We start from the raw sequence: 12,050 nt of genomic DNA, 5'->3' as shown, positions 1-12,050 counted from the left end.
GACTGTTTATGTTAGGGGGAATGGGACTGGCAGACAGCGGCTGACGCAGCTCAAGGTGTAGAGCTGGGCGTAGTGTGTGTGTGTGTGTGTGTGTGTCTCGAACCCAGGCCCAGAGGAAGCCTGTAGGGAGAGACGGTACTCTCTATAAAAGGGAAACAGAAGGGCCGCCGGAGTCACGTGTGGAAGAGAGCTCAGGAGTCAAAGGTCAGGGGAGGAAAGGTAGAGCCACACCACAGTCCAGCTGTACACTCTCATTACCAGGTGCTGCTGCCACTGCTGAGCAAGCAAAACCCATGAAGTTGAGCTCCCTCACAGATATGCCTGAAATACAGTACATGTGGCCCTGACCAATATCTGACTACCATATCAATCATTTTCATTTGAAAATTAATTATTATTATGTTTTATAAATGTTGACATGGTCCACATGAATCCATCCACAACACATCTCTCCAAATAGATTATATTCAGAAAATAATGGTACCATCATGGGTAGGCTTTCAGCAATAATAAAATATGAACTGAAATATGACTCTCTATAAATGAGTTATGATAGCTACATGGCTGCCGCTGGCAATCTTATTTCAGCTTCGTTCAACGTAGGTCTTCTTTAACGAGGCATTTTGTTACTAAAGTACAACACAGACTTGTGTTGTTTGGAACCAGGGAAGACAGGGTGACAGAACGTGCCAAAGAGATGCCAAAAAGGAAGACAGACTGGCAAAGTTTACATTTAAAGACAGACTGGTACAGTGAAAGAAGTACTATAGTCTATACTATGCTTTAATTAAACCTACGTCCAGGAATAAGAATGCTGTCTGGCGTTTTTTTCCAAGAATTTTCAAAGTTTGGATACAGAATTCAAACGTGAATGTCTCGGCCTAGGACTATGTGAGGATACATTTAGAGTTTACTGCTCTCTTTGTTTTATGGGAGGCCAGGATGACGTCAGAGAGGCTTAGGGATCTCACACAGTCAGCCATTTCTAAATTCAGTCAAATACAGAAGAGGGTGCAGCTTTTAGGTCTAGAGAGAGCTGGGGTGACTACTTTATATAACCAAATTATCTTTAAATCTAACTGGCATTTCTTGAAATAATTCACTTTCAGCAAAAGTAGCCACTCATTTTCTAGGCCTATGGGAATCAGGAATGGAAATACCTTGTTTCACCAAGTCAATGTTTGAGTAAATCTATGTACTTTCTGATCAAACCCCCAGTCATAGAAACACACAGTCGGAGTTGTGTTTGTTCTCACAGTGTTGTTACAGAGCACCTGTCCCTCTAGACTTCCTATGATGTCACAGTCTGCTGACCGCAGGCCAGAGTGGGTCTGGAGGAATGCAGCCAAGGTCTGTTCTGCTAAGCACCGTGACCATTCATATCATATCCCCAATAGGCTACTCACACCATACAGGAGAACACTAGACAGGGTAGGGCATAGCAGGTCAATGAGGAAATGTATTGGATGGGTAGGGTTTTTTGGTCATTTGTTTTTTGGAGCTAAGTATCCTATATCACTGGTTTCACTGGTCAAAAGGGGTTGGAAATAACATGGTGGAGAGTGGATGGAAACTCTGACCTATCAGAGCCCTTTTCACTAGACAACTATGGATGCAATTCTAATCTGAGGGACAGTTTCAGGGTCAGGTGCATTTCAGTTTCAAGGTATTAAGGGCCTACTTTATGGCCAGCTGGGCACCGTTTGTACTGGGAACCGTGGCTTTCAGACGCCATCCTCTGCCAATTTACCTAATAAAAGGAGAGCTTCTGCTATTTTCAGGGCCTTTTTGTGAGTGGCGTCTCCCGTCTGTCTGAAAGCTTTGTGGTGCAAAAAACTCCTAATCTCCCAGCATTACAGTGGGGCAGTTTGGATCGGAGTGTCTGATTGGTCTATTCCTGGTTGTGGGGAGATGTTATCAGATGGGAAAGAGGGCGGGGGTTTGTTTGTGTGTGTCGGAGGGGAATCCTGATTGCTCAGTATTTACCTACAGTAGCTCCCTGGATAATTATAGAGGTCAATCTGACGGACTACTGGTTACAAATCACCATGGCGACCCCATTGGCTTTCAAGTTCTTTTGGTCATTGCAGAGCTGAGCTCCCAATTTTCCAATGTTGTGAGCAATGAAGGTGAAAAAAAGACATATATTTGCTCTTAACACAGAAGGCCCTTCTAATAAGGTTAGTTTTATTGCATTTTAAAACACACTGGGTCTTTTATGTCACTTGAGCCCCTGGTCTTCCTAAAGCAAGCAGTTTGAAAGGGAATACAGTGGAAATCTATTTTGCGGCTTGCAGGCTGGATTCTCTGAATTCCTGGGTGGAATAAGAGAGTGTTGTTGGATTTTAGCAGCCTCTACCGCAGGTAAATCTGCATGTGGTTTGAGAACATTAACACTGGTTTGAGTTGAACTACGTTCATTAAGCTTCCCGAAGTAGCCTTATTGTTGCCCCGAATCATAAGAGCTCTCCCAGCCATCGGCAATCATGTAATTATACACACGTGGATAGTTTAGTTAACCTGCGCATTTTATCTGCTCCACATCTTTGGCTTAACCAATGCGTATCCTATTAGGGGCTCTGTGAAAGGTTAAAAGGGGTCATTAAAGGACCAAAACTGACAATAGATATATTTTGTTAAGCTAACAGGGCATTTTTTGAAGGATTCTAATGTCAAATCCACATCGATCAATCTAAAGCATATGGTTTCACACAATAATGACAACATGGCTGGATTAAGACAAGTAAAAGACAAAGTATTTGTGGTTTCTCAAATAAATTTGTCTCCATGGGTAATTAGGAGGTATGTAAAAGCTAGACCACACACACACACACACACACACACACACACACACACACACACACACACACACACACACACACACACACACACACACACACACACACACACACACACCAGAGTAAACCAATTCCAACAGAACGCCATGAGAGATCGCAAATACATAGTTTAAAACCTAACACTGCTATACATAATGGTGTGGATATGACTCCAACAATGGCATCTTTCCTATTCTGTAAGTGTTCTTCGGGAGTTCCAGAGGTCCACCCATACCATTATAACAACCCAAAGCACCAGTGACTCATTCACTGAACAGAGAACAGACCACCTCCTCGATAACTGCCTGATCCCCCACTTCCAAATCCTCAGCAGTCTACTATTCTATTCCCCCAATATCATATTTCAAACTGGACTTAAACAACTGGCACACATCTGTAGTTCCTAAGCCACTGCTTTGCTGACTGGCTGGCAGTGCTGTGTGTTTGTTGGTTTCTGTCGAATCTGGGCCAAGCTGCAGTCATGGAGTAGGACTTATTTGATCAAACATTCCAATGGTACACCGAATTTGGCCACCGGCACATCCAGCAGAAAGCGTCGATGTGAATTACAATGTCAGATCCATCAGTTTTTATTCTATAGCTGCGGTATTTTTGTCCATATCTCTGTCTCTATCTATTGTTGTGTCTGTCTGTGCGTCTGCATGGGTTTGTACCTAGCCAATATCGTTGTCTGTGTCTATGTTCTCCCATTCCTCTTTGCTGTCCCGCGTGTGGTTAAACCTGGACTACAGCTCTGCCATCCCTCCCGATCTCCAAACCAAATATTTTCCCCTCCGCAGGTTTCCAGTTGGAGTCTGTGGGAACCAAGCTGGAATCAGCTCACCAGGAATGCACTGTCTGCTCTGCACACTCCCCAGTTTATTGTCTTAACCTGAACACTCCACACAATACCCTCTCTCTCTCTGCCCCAACTTTATCCCCCCCTCTCCCTCTTCACTCACTCTCCATTTCTTTCCACCACCTCTCAATCTTTCTCTCTCTTTCTCCAGGCTTTTCTACCCCCGTCTCTAGTATTAAGATTCAGATCTCTCCTTTGCTTCACATCACCACCGAGCCAGTATCAACAGGGGAGAAATGGAGGAGGTTTGGGGATTTTGCTTCTCATCAGCAAAACACTTCCTTGAGAGCAGTGAGTGTGTGTGCAGGTGGGCTTCAGGAGACACAGACATTGACCCATAGGTCATATGACCTCACACACCGGCCTGAGTCAGGTAATCTGCTGAGTGCTGAGCAGAACGTTCCTGTTATGAAAGGATGGCCCTTCCCAAACTCAAATGTAACATTTCTAACACAACCTGGCACTTTTTTTCTTTCTGGTACAACATCACTTTGTAACAACTGTATTTCCAGTTTGCATGGCTAATACTCATAATTACAAGTGTTCATGACATGTTTCAACTCAGTGAACAGTGGCATTAGCCTCCAAATGAGTCATACTATATCAGGAACATAACTCCTGAGGCTGAGGAACAATTACGCAGCTTCATTCCCTTTCCTCTCCCTCCAACTGTCATTGTGGCTTTCATGCATTTTTCTCCTGTAATTTCCAAAAGGTAATTTCTCTGACATTGAATGACTAAATAACATCATGCCTTCCGTGTGTCGAGCTTTGTAGTCAGTTTAGGTGTTTCAAGAGGCTCGGGACAAAATAATTGACACACCATGCAAAAGGATCACCCTGTTCTTATACCACCCTGTTCTCCCCGCGGGTCAAATAGCAATCAGATGGGTTATGACATGGTTTTTATTCATTTTACACGGCAGCAGCACGCTATCAAACAACACTAAGATTCTACCAGCCAAGTAGTTAGGCATAGATTTAACTATTGATCTGCTTTAAAAAATATAGATTTAAAAAACATTGTGCCCAAAGTCACATGAAAGTGATTTATTGCATATACAAAACACTTCCTTCTCCTAAAGCATAAATAATAAAGGATTACTCTTCCCTTGAAATCAAATCACATTTTAATAGTCATATGCTTGGTAAACAACAGGTGTAGACCAACAGTGAAATGCTTACTTACAGGCCCTTCCCAACCATGCAGAAAGAAAGAGCATAGAGAAATGATAGAAAAGTAAAACACATGATAATGAAAGTAATAATAGATACACAATGAGGAACGATAGCTTGGCTATATAACAAGGGCACAAAGGGTGCCAGTAGCGAGTCGATGGAGGCAAATATGGTAATGGAGGTAGATATGTAGATATAACTAGGAATAAGGTGACAGATAAGAAACAGTAGCAGCAGCGTATGCGATGGGACAAAAAAGTTAGTTCAAAAAGGGTCAATGCAAATAGTCCGGGTAGCTATTTAGTTATTCATTTAACTAACTATTTAGCAGTCTTATGGCTTGTTCAGGGTCCTGTGGATTCCAGACTAGGTGCATCGGTACCTCTTGCCGTACGTAGGCAGAAAGAACAGTCTATGACTTGGGAGGCTGGAGTATTTGACCATTTTTAGGGCCTTCCTGGTTTAGAGGTCCTGGATGGCAGGGAGCGCGGCCTCAGTAATGTACTGGGCCGTCCGCACTACCCTCTGTAGCCCCTTGCGGTCGGATGCCAAGCAGTTACCATACCAAGCGGTATGGCAGCCAGTCAAGATGCAAAATCTTTTCTGCCTCCTGAGGGGGAAAAGGCATTGTCGTGCGCTCTTCACGACTGTGTTGGTGTGTGTCCTTGGTGTCTGGGCTGAGGGTGTTGATGTGAGCCATGACCAGACTTCAAAGCATTTCATGGCTATGGGGCGGTAGTCATTTAAACAGGTTACCTTGATGTTATTGGGCACAGGGACTATGGTGGTCTGCGTGAAACATGCAGGTATTACAGACTTGGACAGGGAGAGGTTGAAAATGTCAGTGAAGACAATTGCCGGTTGGTCAGCGCATGATCGCAGTACACGTCCTGGTAATCCATCTGGCCCTGCGGACTTGTGAATGTTGACTTGTTTAAAGGTCTTACTCACAACGGCTGTTAAGATCGAGATCACACAGTTTTCCGGAACAGCTGGTGCTCTCATGCATGTTTCAGTATTATTTGCCTCGAAGCGAGCATAGAAGTAATTTAGCTCATCTGGTAGGCTTGTGTCACTGGGCAGCTCTCGGCTATGCTTCCCTTTGTAGTCTAATGGTTTGCAAGCGCAGCCACATCCAACGAGCGTCAGAGCCGGTGTAGTACAATTCGATCTTAGTCCTGTATTGACGTTTTGCCTGTTTGATGGTTCGTCGGAGGGCATAGCGGGATTTCTTTTAAGCTTCCGGGTCAGAGTCCCACTCCTTGAAAGCGGCAGCTCTAACCTTTAGCTCAATGCAGATGTTGCCTGTAATACATGGCTTCTGGTTGGGATATGTGCCTACAGTCACAGTGGGGACGTCATCGTCGATGCACTTATTAATGAAGCAGTCTGTGCTCGCAAAAGAGTCCTGTAGCTTAGCATCCGCTTAATCTAACCACTTTTGTTATGTGTGCTTACTTCCTGTTGTAGTTTTTGCTTGTAAGCAGGAATCAGGAGGAGAGAGTTATGGAGGGCGAGGGAGAACTTTGTATGCGTCTCTGTGTTTGAAGATTTTTTTTGCCTCTAATTGCACAGGTGACATGCTGGTAGGAATTAGCTTAGACGACTGATTTCAGTTTCCCTGCATTAAAGTCCCCGGCCACTAGGTGTGCCGCCTCTGAATGAGCATTTTCTTGTTTGCTTATGGCCTTATACAGCTCATTGAGTGCGGTTTTGGTGCCAGCATTGGTTTCTGGTGGTACATAGACAGCTACGAAATATATAGATGAAAAGTCTCTTGGTAAATAGTATGGTCTACAGCTTATCATGAGATATTCTAACTCAGGCGAGCAGAACCTCGAGACCTCCTTAATATTAGAGATTGCACACCAACTGCTGTTAACAAAGAGACACACACCACCACCCTCAAACTTACCTGACACTGCCGTTCTGTCCTTCATAGAAAAACCAGCGAGATTATTATTAATATCCTTATTCAGACCATTTTCCAAAGATGTTAAATAGGAATGTTGATAAACCGCTGCCAACGTCTGACATAAACCAGCCAGTGCCGAAGCTGGTGTCCATAAAGTTAATGTCGTGGCTGGTTTATGTCCGGCGAACCATCAAACAGGTGTGTTTTTACAGATACAACTTTTTCTCAATCAATCTTTTCCAGTAGGATTTTTGTTCTGCAAACATATCATTCAGCAGTGATAAAGTATAAATAGCACCCTTTTGTTTTGAAGAACAAACTTCTTACTGGAAAAGATTGATTGAGAAAAAGTTGGATCTGTTAAAAAAAACACCTGTTTTTGGATTTTGGTGTCTGTCTTGTGTCTTTGAAGCTGTTTGTGTGAATGATATCACCACATCTTCCTCTCTTTCTCCTGGTACAGGTTTAACAATACAATCAGAGCAGTATAATGAATCAGGTTTCCCAGTGGATAGGTTTCCCAGTGTTCTCATTCCCATGTAATGTAATTCCTCACACACAGCAGTGGCCCTGGTTCTTTCACATTCATAATGCTGGAGGACTGGAATATCTGCTACCTGAGACACCAGAGTCCTTACTGCAGTCCTCCATGATAAGGAAATAATAAACATAACATGCGCCCACTGACCAGCATTGACTTTGCTTATTCACCTCAAATAGGTATGGTGATGACGTACATAAAGATGTTGTATTGCTTTACATATTTTTCATGTTAATGAATTCAACACTACAACCAACACTGTAGCCCCTTTCAAGTACGCGGGACATACATACCATATTATCAAGAGCTACAGTGCCTTCAGAAAGTATTCATACACCTTGACTTGTTCTACACACAGCCTGAATTCAAAATGTATTAAAAAACATTTTTCCTCGCCCATCTACACACAATACCCCATAATGACAAAGGTAAAGCACGCTTTAGAAATGTGAGCAAATTTATTGAAAATTAAATACAGAAATATATCATTTGCAAAAGTATTCACACCCCTGAGTCAATACATGTTAGAATCACCTTGAGTCTTTCTGGGTAAGTCTCTAAGAGCTTTGCACACCTGGATTGTATAATATTTGCACATTATTCTTCAAAGAATTATTCAAGCTCTGTCAAGTTGGTTGTTGATCATTGCTAGACAATCAATCAAATGTATTTAGAAAGCCCTTTTTACATCAGCAGATGTCACAAAGTACTTATACAGAAACACAGCCTAAAACCCCAAAGAGCAAGCAATGCAGATAAAGAAACAGGTGGCTAGGAAAAACTCACTAGAAAGGAAGGAACCTAGGAAGAAACCTAGAGAGGAACCAGGCTCTAAGCGGTGGCCAGTCCTCTTCTGGCTGTGCCAGTGGAGATTATAAGAGTACATGGCTACATTGTTCTTCAAGATGTTCAAACGTTCATAGATGACCAGCAAGGTCAAATAATAATCATAGTGGTTATAGAGGGTGCAACAGGTCAGCTAATAATCACAGTGGTTATAGTGGGTGCAACAGGTCAACACCTCAGTAGTAAATGTCAGTTGGCCTTTCATAGCTGAGCATTCAGAGGTCGAGACAGCAGGAGAGGTAGAGAGAAAGAATTAGAGAGAGAGAGAGAGAGAGAGAGAAAGAGAGCTAAAGAGAGCGATAAAGAGAGAGAAATGGGTACAGAGATGGAGAGACTTTGTCAAATCTTGCCATAGATTTTCAAGCCAATTTCAGTCAAAACTGTAACAAGGCCACTCAGGAACATTCAATGTCATCTTGGTAAGCAACTGCAGTGTATATTAGGCCTTGTGTCTTAGGTTATTGTCCTGCTGAAAGGGGAATTTGTCTCCCAGTGTCTATCAGAAGCAGACTGAACCAGGTTTGTCTCTAGGATGTTGCCTGTGCTGAATTCTATTCCGTTTCTTTTTATCCCCCAAAAAACTCTTGTCCTTGCCGATGACAAGCATATCCATAACATGATGCAGCCACCACTATGGTTGGAAATATGAAGAGTGGTACTCAGTGATGCGTTTTTGGATTTGCCCCAAACATAACACTTTGTATTCAAGACAAGATGTTAATTTCTCTGCCCATGTTTTTGCAGTTTTACTTTAGTACCTTGTTGCAAACAGGATGCAAGTATTATCATATGTTTTATTCTGTACAAGCTTTCTTGTTTTCACTCTGTTATTTAGGTTAGTATTGTGGAGTAACTACAATGTTGTTGATCCATCCTCAGTTTTCTCCTATCACAGCCATTAAACACTGTAACTGTTCTAAAGTCACAATTGTTCTCATGGTGAAATCCCTGAGCTGTTTTCTTCCTCTCCGGCAACTGAGTTAAGAAGGATGCCTGTATCTTTGTAGTGACTGGGTGCATTGATAGATCATCTAAAGTGGAATTAATAACTCAATGCCAGCTTTTTTTTTACCCAGCTACAAATAGGTGCCCTTCTTCGAGAAGCATTTAAAAAATCTCCCTGGTCTTTGTGGTTGAATCTGTGTTTGAAATTCACTGCTCGATTGGGGGACCTTACAAATAATTTTATGTGTGGGGTACACAGATGAGCTAATCATTCAAATGTCATGTTAAACACTATTATTGTACACAGAGTGAGTACATGCAACTTATTATGTGAGTCTTCAGTCACATTTTCACTCCTGAACTTATTTAGGCTTGCCATAACAAAGGGGTTGAATACTTAATGACTCAAGGCATTTTAGTTTTTCATTTTTATTAATTTGTAAAAATGACTATAAACATAATTCCACTTTGACATTATGGGTATTGTGTGTCGGCCGTTGACACAAAATCTCAATTTAATTCATTTTATATTCAGGCTGTAACACAACAAAATCTCAACAATGTAGTGTCTTCACTTATTGCTCTCTGTAAATTGTATACATAAACACAACTTTTCATCCAATAGTATTTGCAGCCTTGAAAACCTGCTCATAAATGATAGCGTATCTGTTAAATTAAATTTCACCATATAACACAATAAAAACACGGTCCAATGTAAACTATTTTTTTTCACTGGCCCAGTATTTTAAAGCTGTGTAATATAATTTAAGTAAGACATTGCTCTATTCTTTAAAATTGCATTGTATGAATATCATTCAGTTTTGTTTCCAGAGTATCATGCGTCATTCTAAAAATAATCTTTGTACATCTCAAAATAGGACGTTGCCCCTTTTAAGACAGAGATATTGATCTGGCTACAGTAGGCTAGCCAGGACAAATGCTTTTTGTAGCTTTCTTTAAGCAGAATATCAACAGTAGCCACGAGCCAGCCCATTACTAGTATGTTCCCTATTTATGTTATTATTAAATCAATTTCCCTACAATAAAGAAGCGCAGTGAGTGGATAGAGGAGCGCTTCTTCTTGGACGTCTTGTGTGTGCAGTGTGAACGCATCAACTCATGTACTGCTCAAGTGCTCAAGAAATTGTGACCTGGGGGGAGCGTGTTTGAATGAATGGCCAATCATATTAATCAAATACAAATACCTTTCTGCATGTATTATTCAATGGTCTTCAATGGTAAATGTCAAACTGGAACACCAATGTCGGACCATGAAATGTCTTCAATAGTAGACCTGTGGGACATAGGCTATACGGTAGATGACTTGATTTTGTGGTTGTGCCGCCTTACATAATACCTACTCCAACCTCCTATAGCTACTTTATACCTGTCCTCTATTCATCCCTGTGCCAGCGGCCTGTTTTGGGTCTGTGTGGTCCGGATTCATCCCTCCCCTCCCTGCTGGGATCTCCCAAGCTGCCCCAGGCTCTCTCTGTCTGGGCCGTCTAAGCCCTGGGGCCACCCTGACTCTCAGGGGTCAGCCTCCACACACTGTGGAGACAAGAGAGCCTGACAAAGCTCTGGAACTAAATAACAGCCAAAGCAAAGCTGCTGTCAAATCTGGGAAAATACCTACAAATCCAGTTTGTGGGGGGGGGGTCTGAAAACCACCTCCAGAGCCATTCACAGTCTACATGGCTTTTGAGTGGGGAGATTATTCTAAACAGGGATTGGATCCATCTTTTGGAGCTTGGACGCTTTTGGGGACATTTAGCCACAGAAAAATGATGTTACTTCCATTCGTCATCAGTCATAAGACCAAATCAACACCTTGAGGTCCAAATAAAAGCTGGGAAAGTGATTTAAGCAAGTCGCCTGGCTCACTGCATAGAAGAGCCTAGAAGTTTATAATGCCAGACGAAGCAAAAAGAACAACTGCTCCTGACCCTACAAACTCAGTTCTAAAATAAGTCACTGGGCAGAAATAATCTGGTGCCCTGTTAAGAGAGCTGATTATATTTCTGTGGATGTTTATGTTTGGATAGCTGTTTTGATCGGAGTTATCTGTGCTACTGGGCTGAGAAACAGGCAGGCGACAAGGCTGGATGGGCCCGATAGTCCAACCTGCTGACAGCACAATAATTAGTGTTCATGATCGCCTGCCATGCCTGCCAACCAGGCTGATTAATAAAACAATAGACTAGACATGTCAATAGCCTACTCTCCAATCTTAATACCAAGAGCGAGATAAGAACGACATTTATCCAAAGGCACAATAACAGTCATTTCAAGACATGATGTTGAGATGTAGGGTTGACTTAATATACTGTGGAGGAACTAATGAGATACATTGATAATATTTTTTACAGGACTTAGAAACTCAAATGTGTCAAGTCATCAAACAGATTGAGAAAGTTCTATTTAACTCAATGATACATTTGCAAGTGAATCAAGCCCCACTATCAATCCCTACTACAAACAATTCCTCCTATACTACATTATTACATGCATTATACATTTTATAGTGTTCCTTCCTCTCATTTTTATTCAAACGTAAAGACTATGCAATGCAGTGTTGCACAGAATCCAGCAAAGCATCTAATCACGCCACAATGTTCATACCTCTCATCTCTTTGTTCCAGCAGCATGCCTTTCATTTTAGGGAGCTACATCCTGTCTGTCTCCTTCTGTGGTTTTCTCTGCCTTTCATCCACTTTTATTATTATTTAGATGCACAGGAGAGAGAAAAACACTAATAGCCTCTGGAACGCAGCTTCCCCCCTCAAAATTGGACACACTTAAAAGGAAAAACATTAGGGTCTGTAACAGGAGACTGGTGCATTGAGCCCATACAGTAATTATGTGTCTACACCTGACTTGAGAAAGAAAGAGGAGACAAGGGGTGAAGAATTGTTTTTCCAGAGCCCA

The sequence above is a fragment of the Oncorhynchus masou genome, chromosome 24 (genome assembly GCF_036934945.1).
Source record: "Oncorhynchus masou masou isolate Uvic2021 chromosome 24, UVic_Omas_1.1, whole genome shotgun sequence".
Classification (NCBI taxonomy): Eukaryota; Metazoa; Chordata; class Actinopteri; order Salmoniformes; family Salmonidae; genus Oncorhynchus; species Oncorhynchus masou.
The sequence above is the reverse complement of the archived record's forward strand: the minus strand, read 5'-3'. Positions refer to the sequence as shown.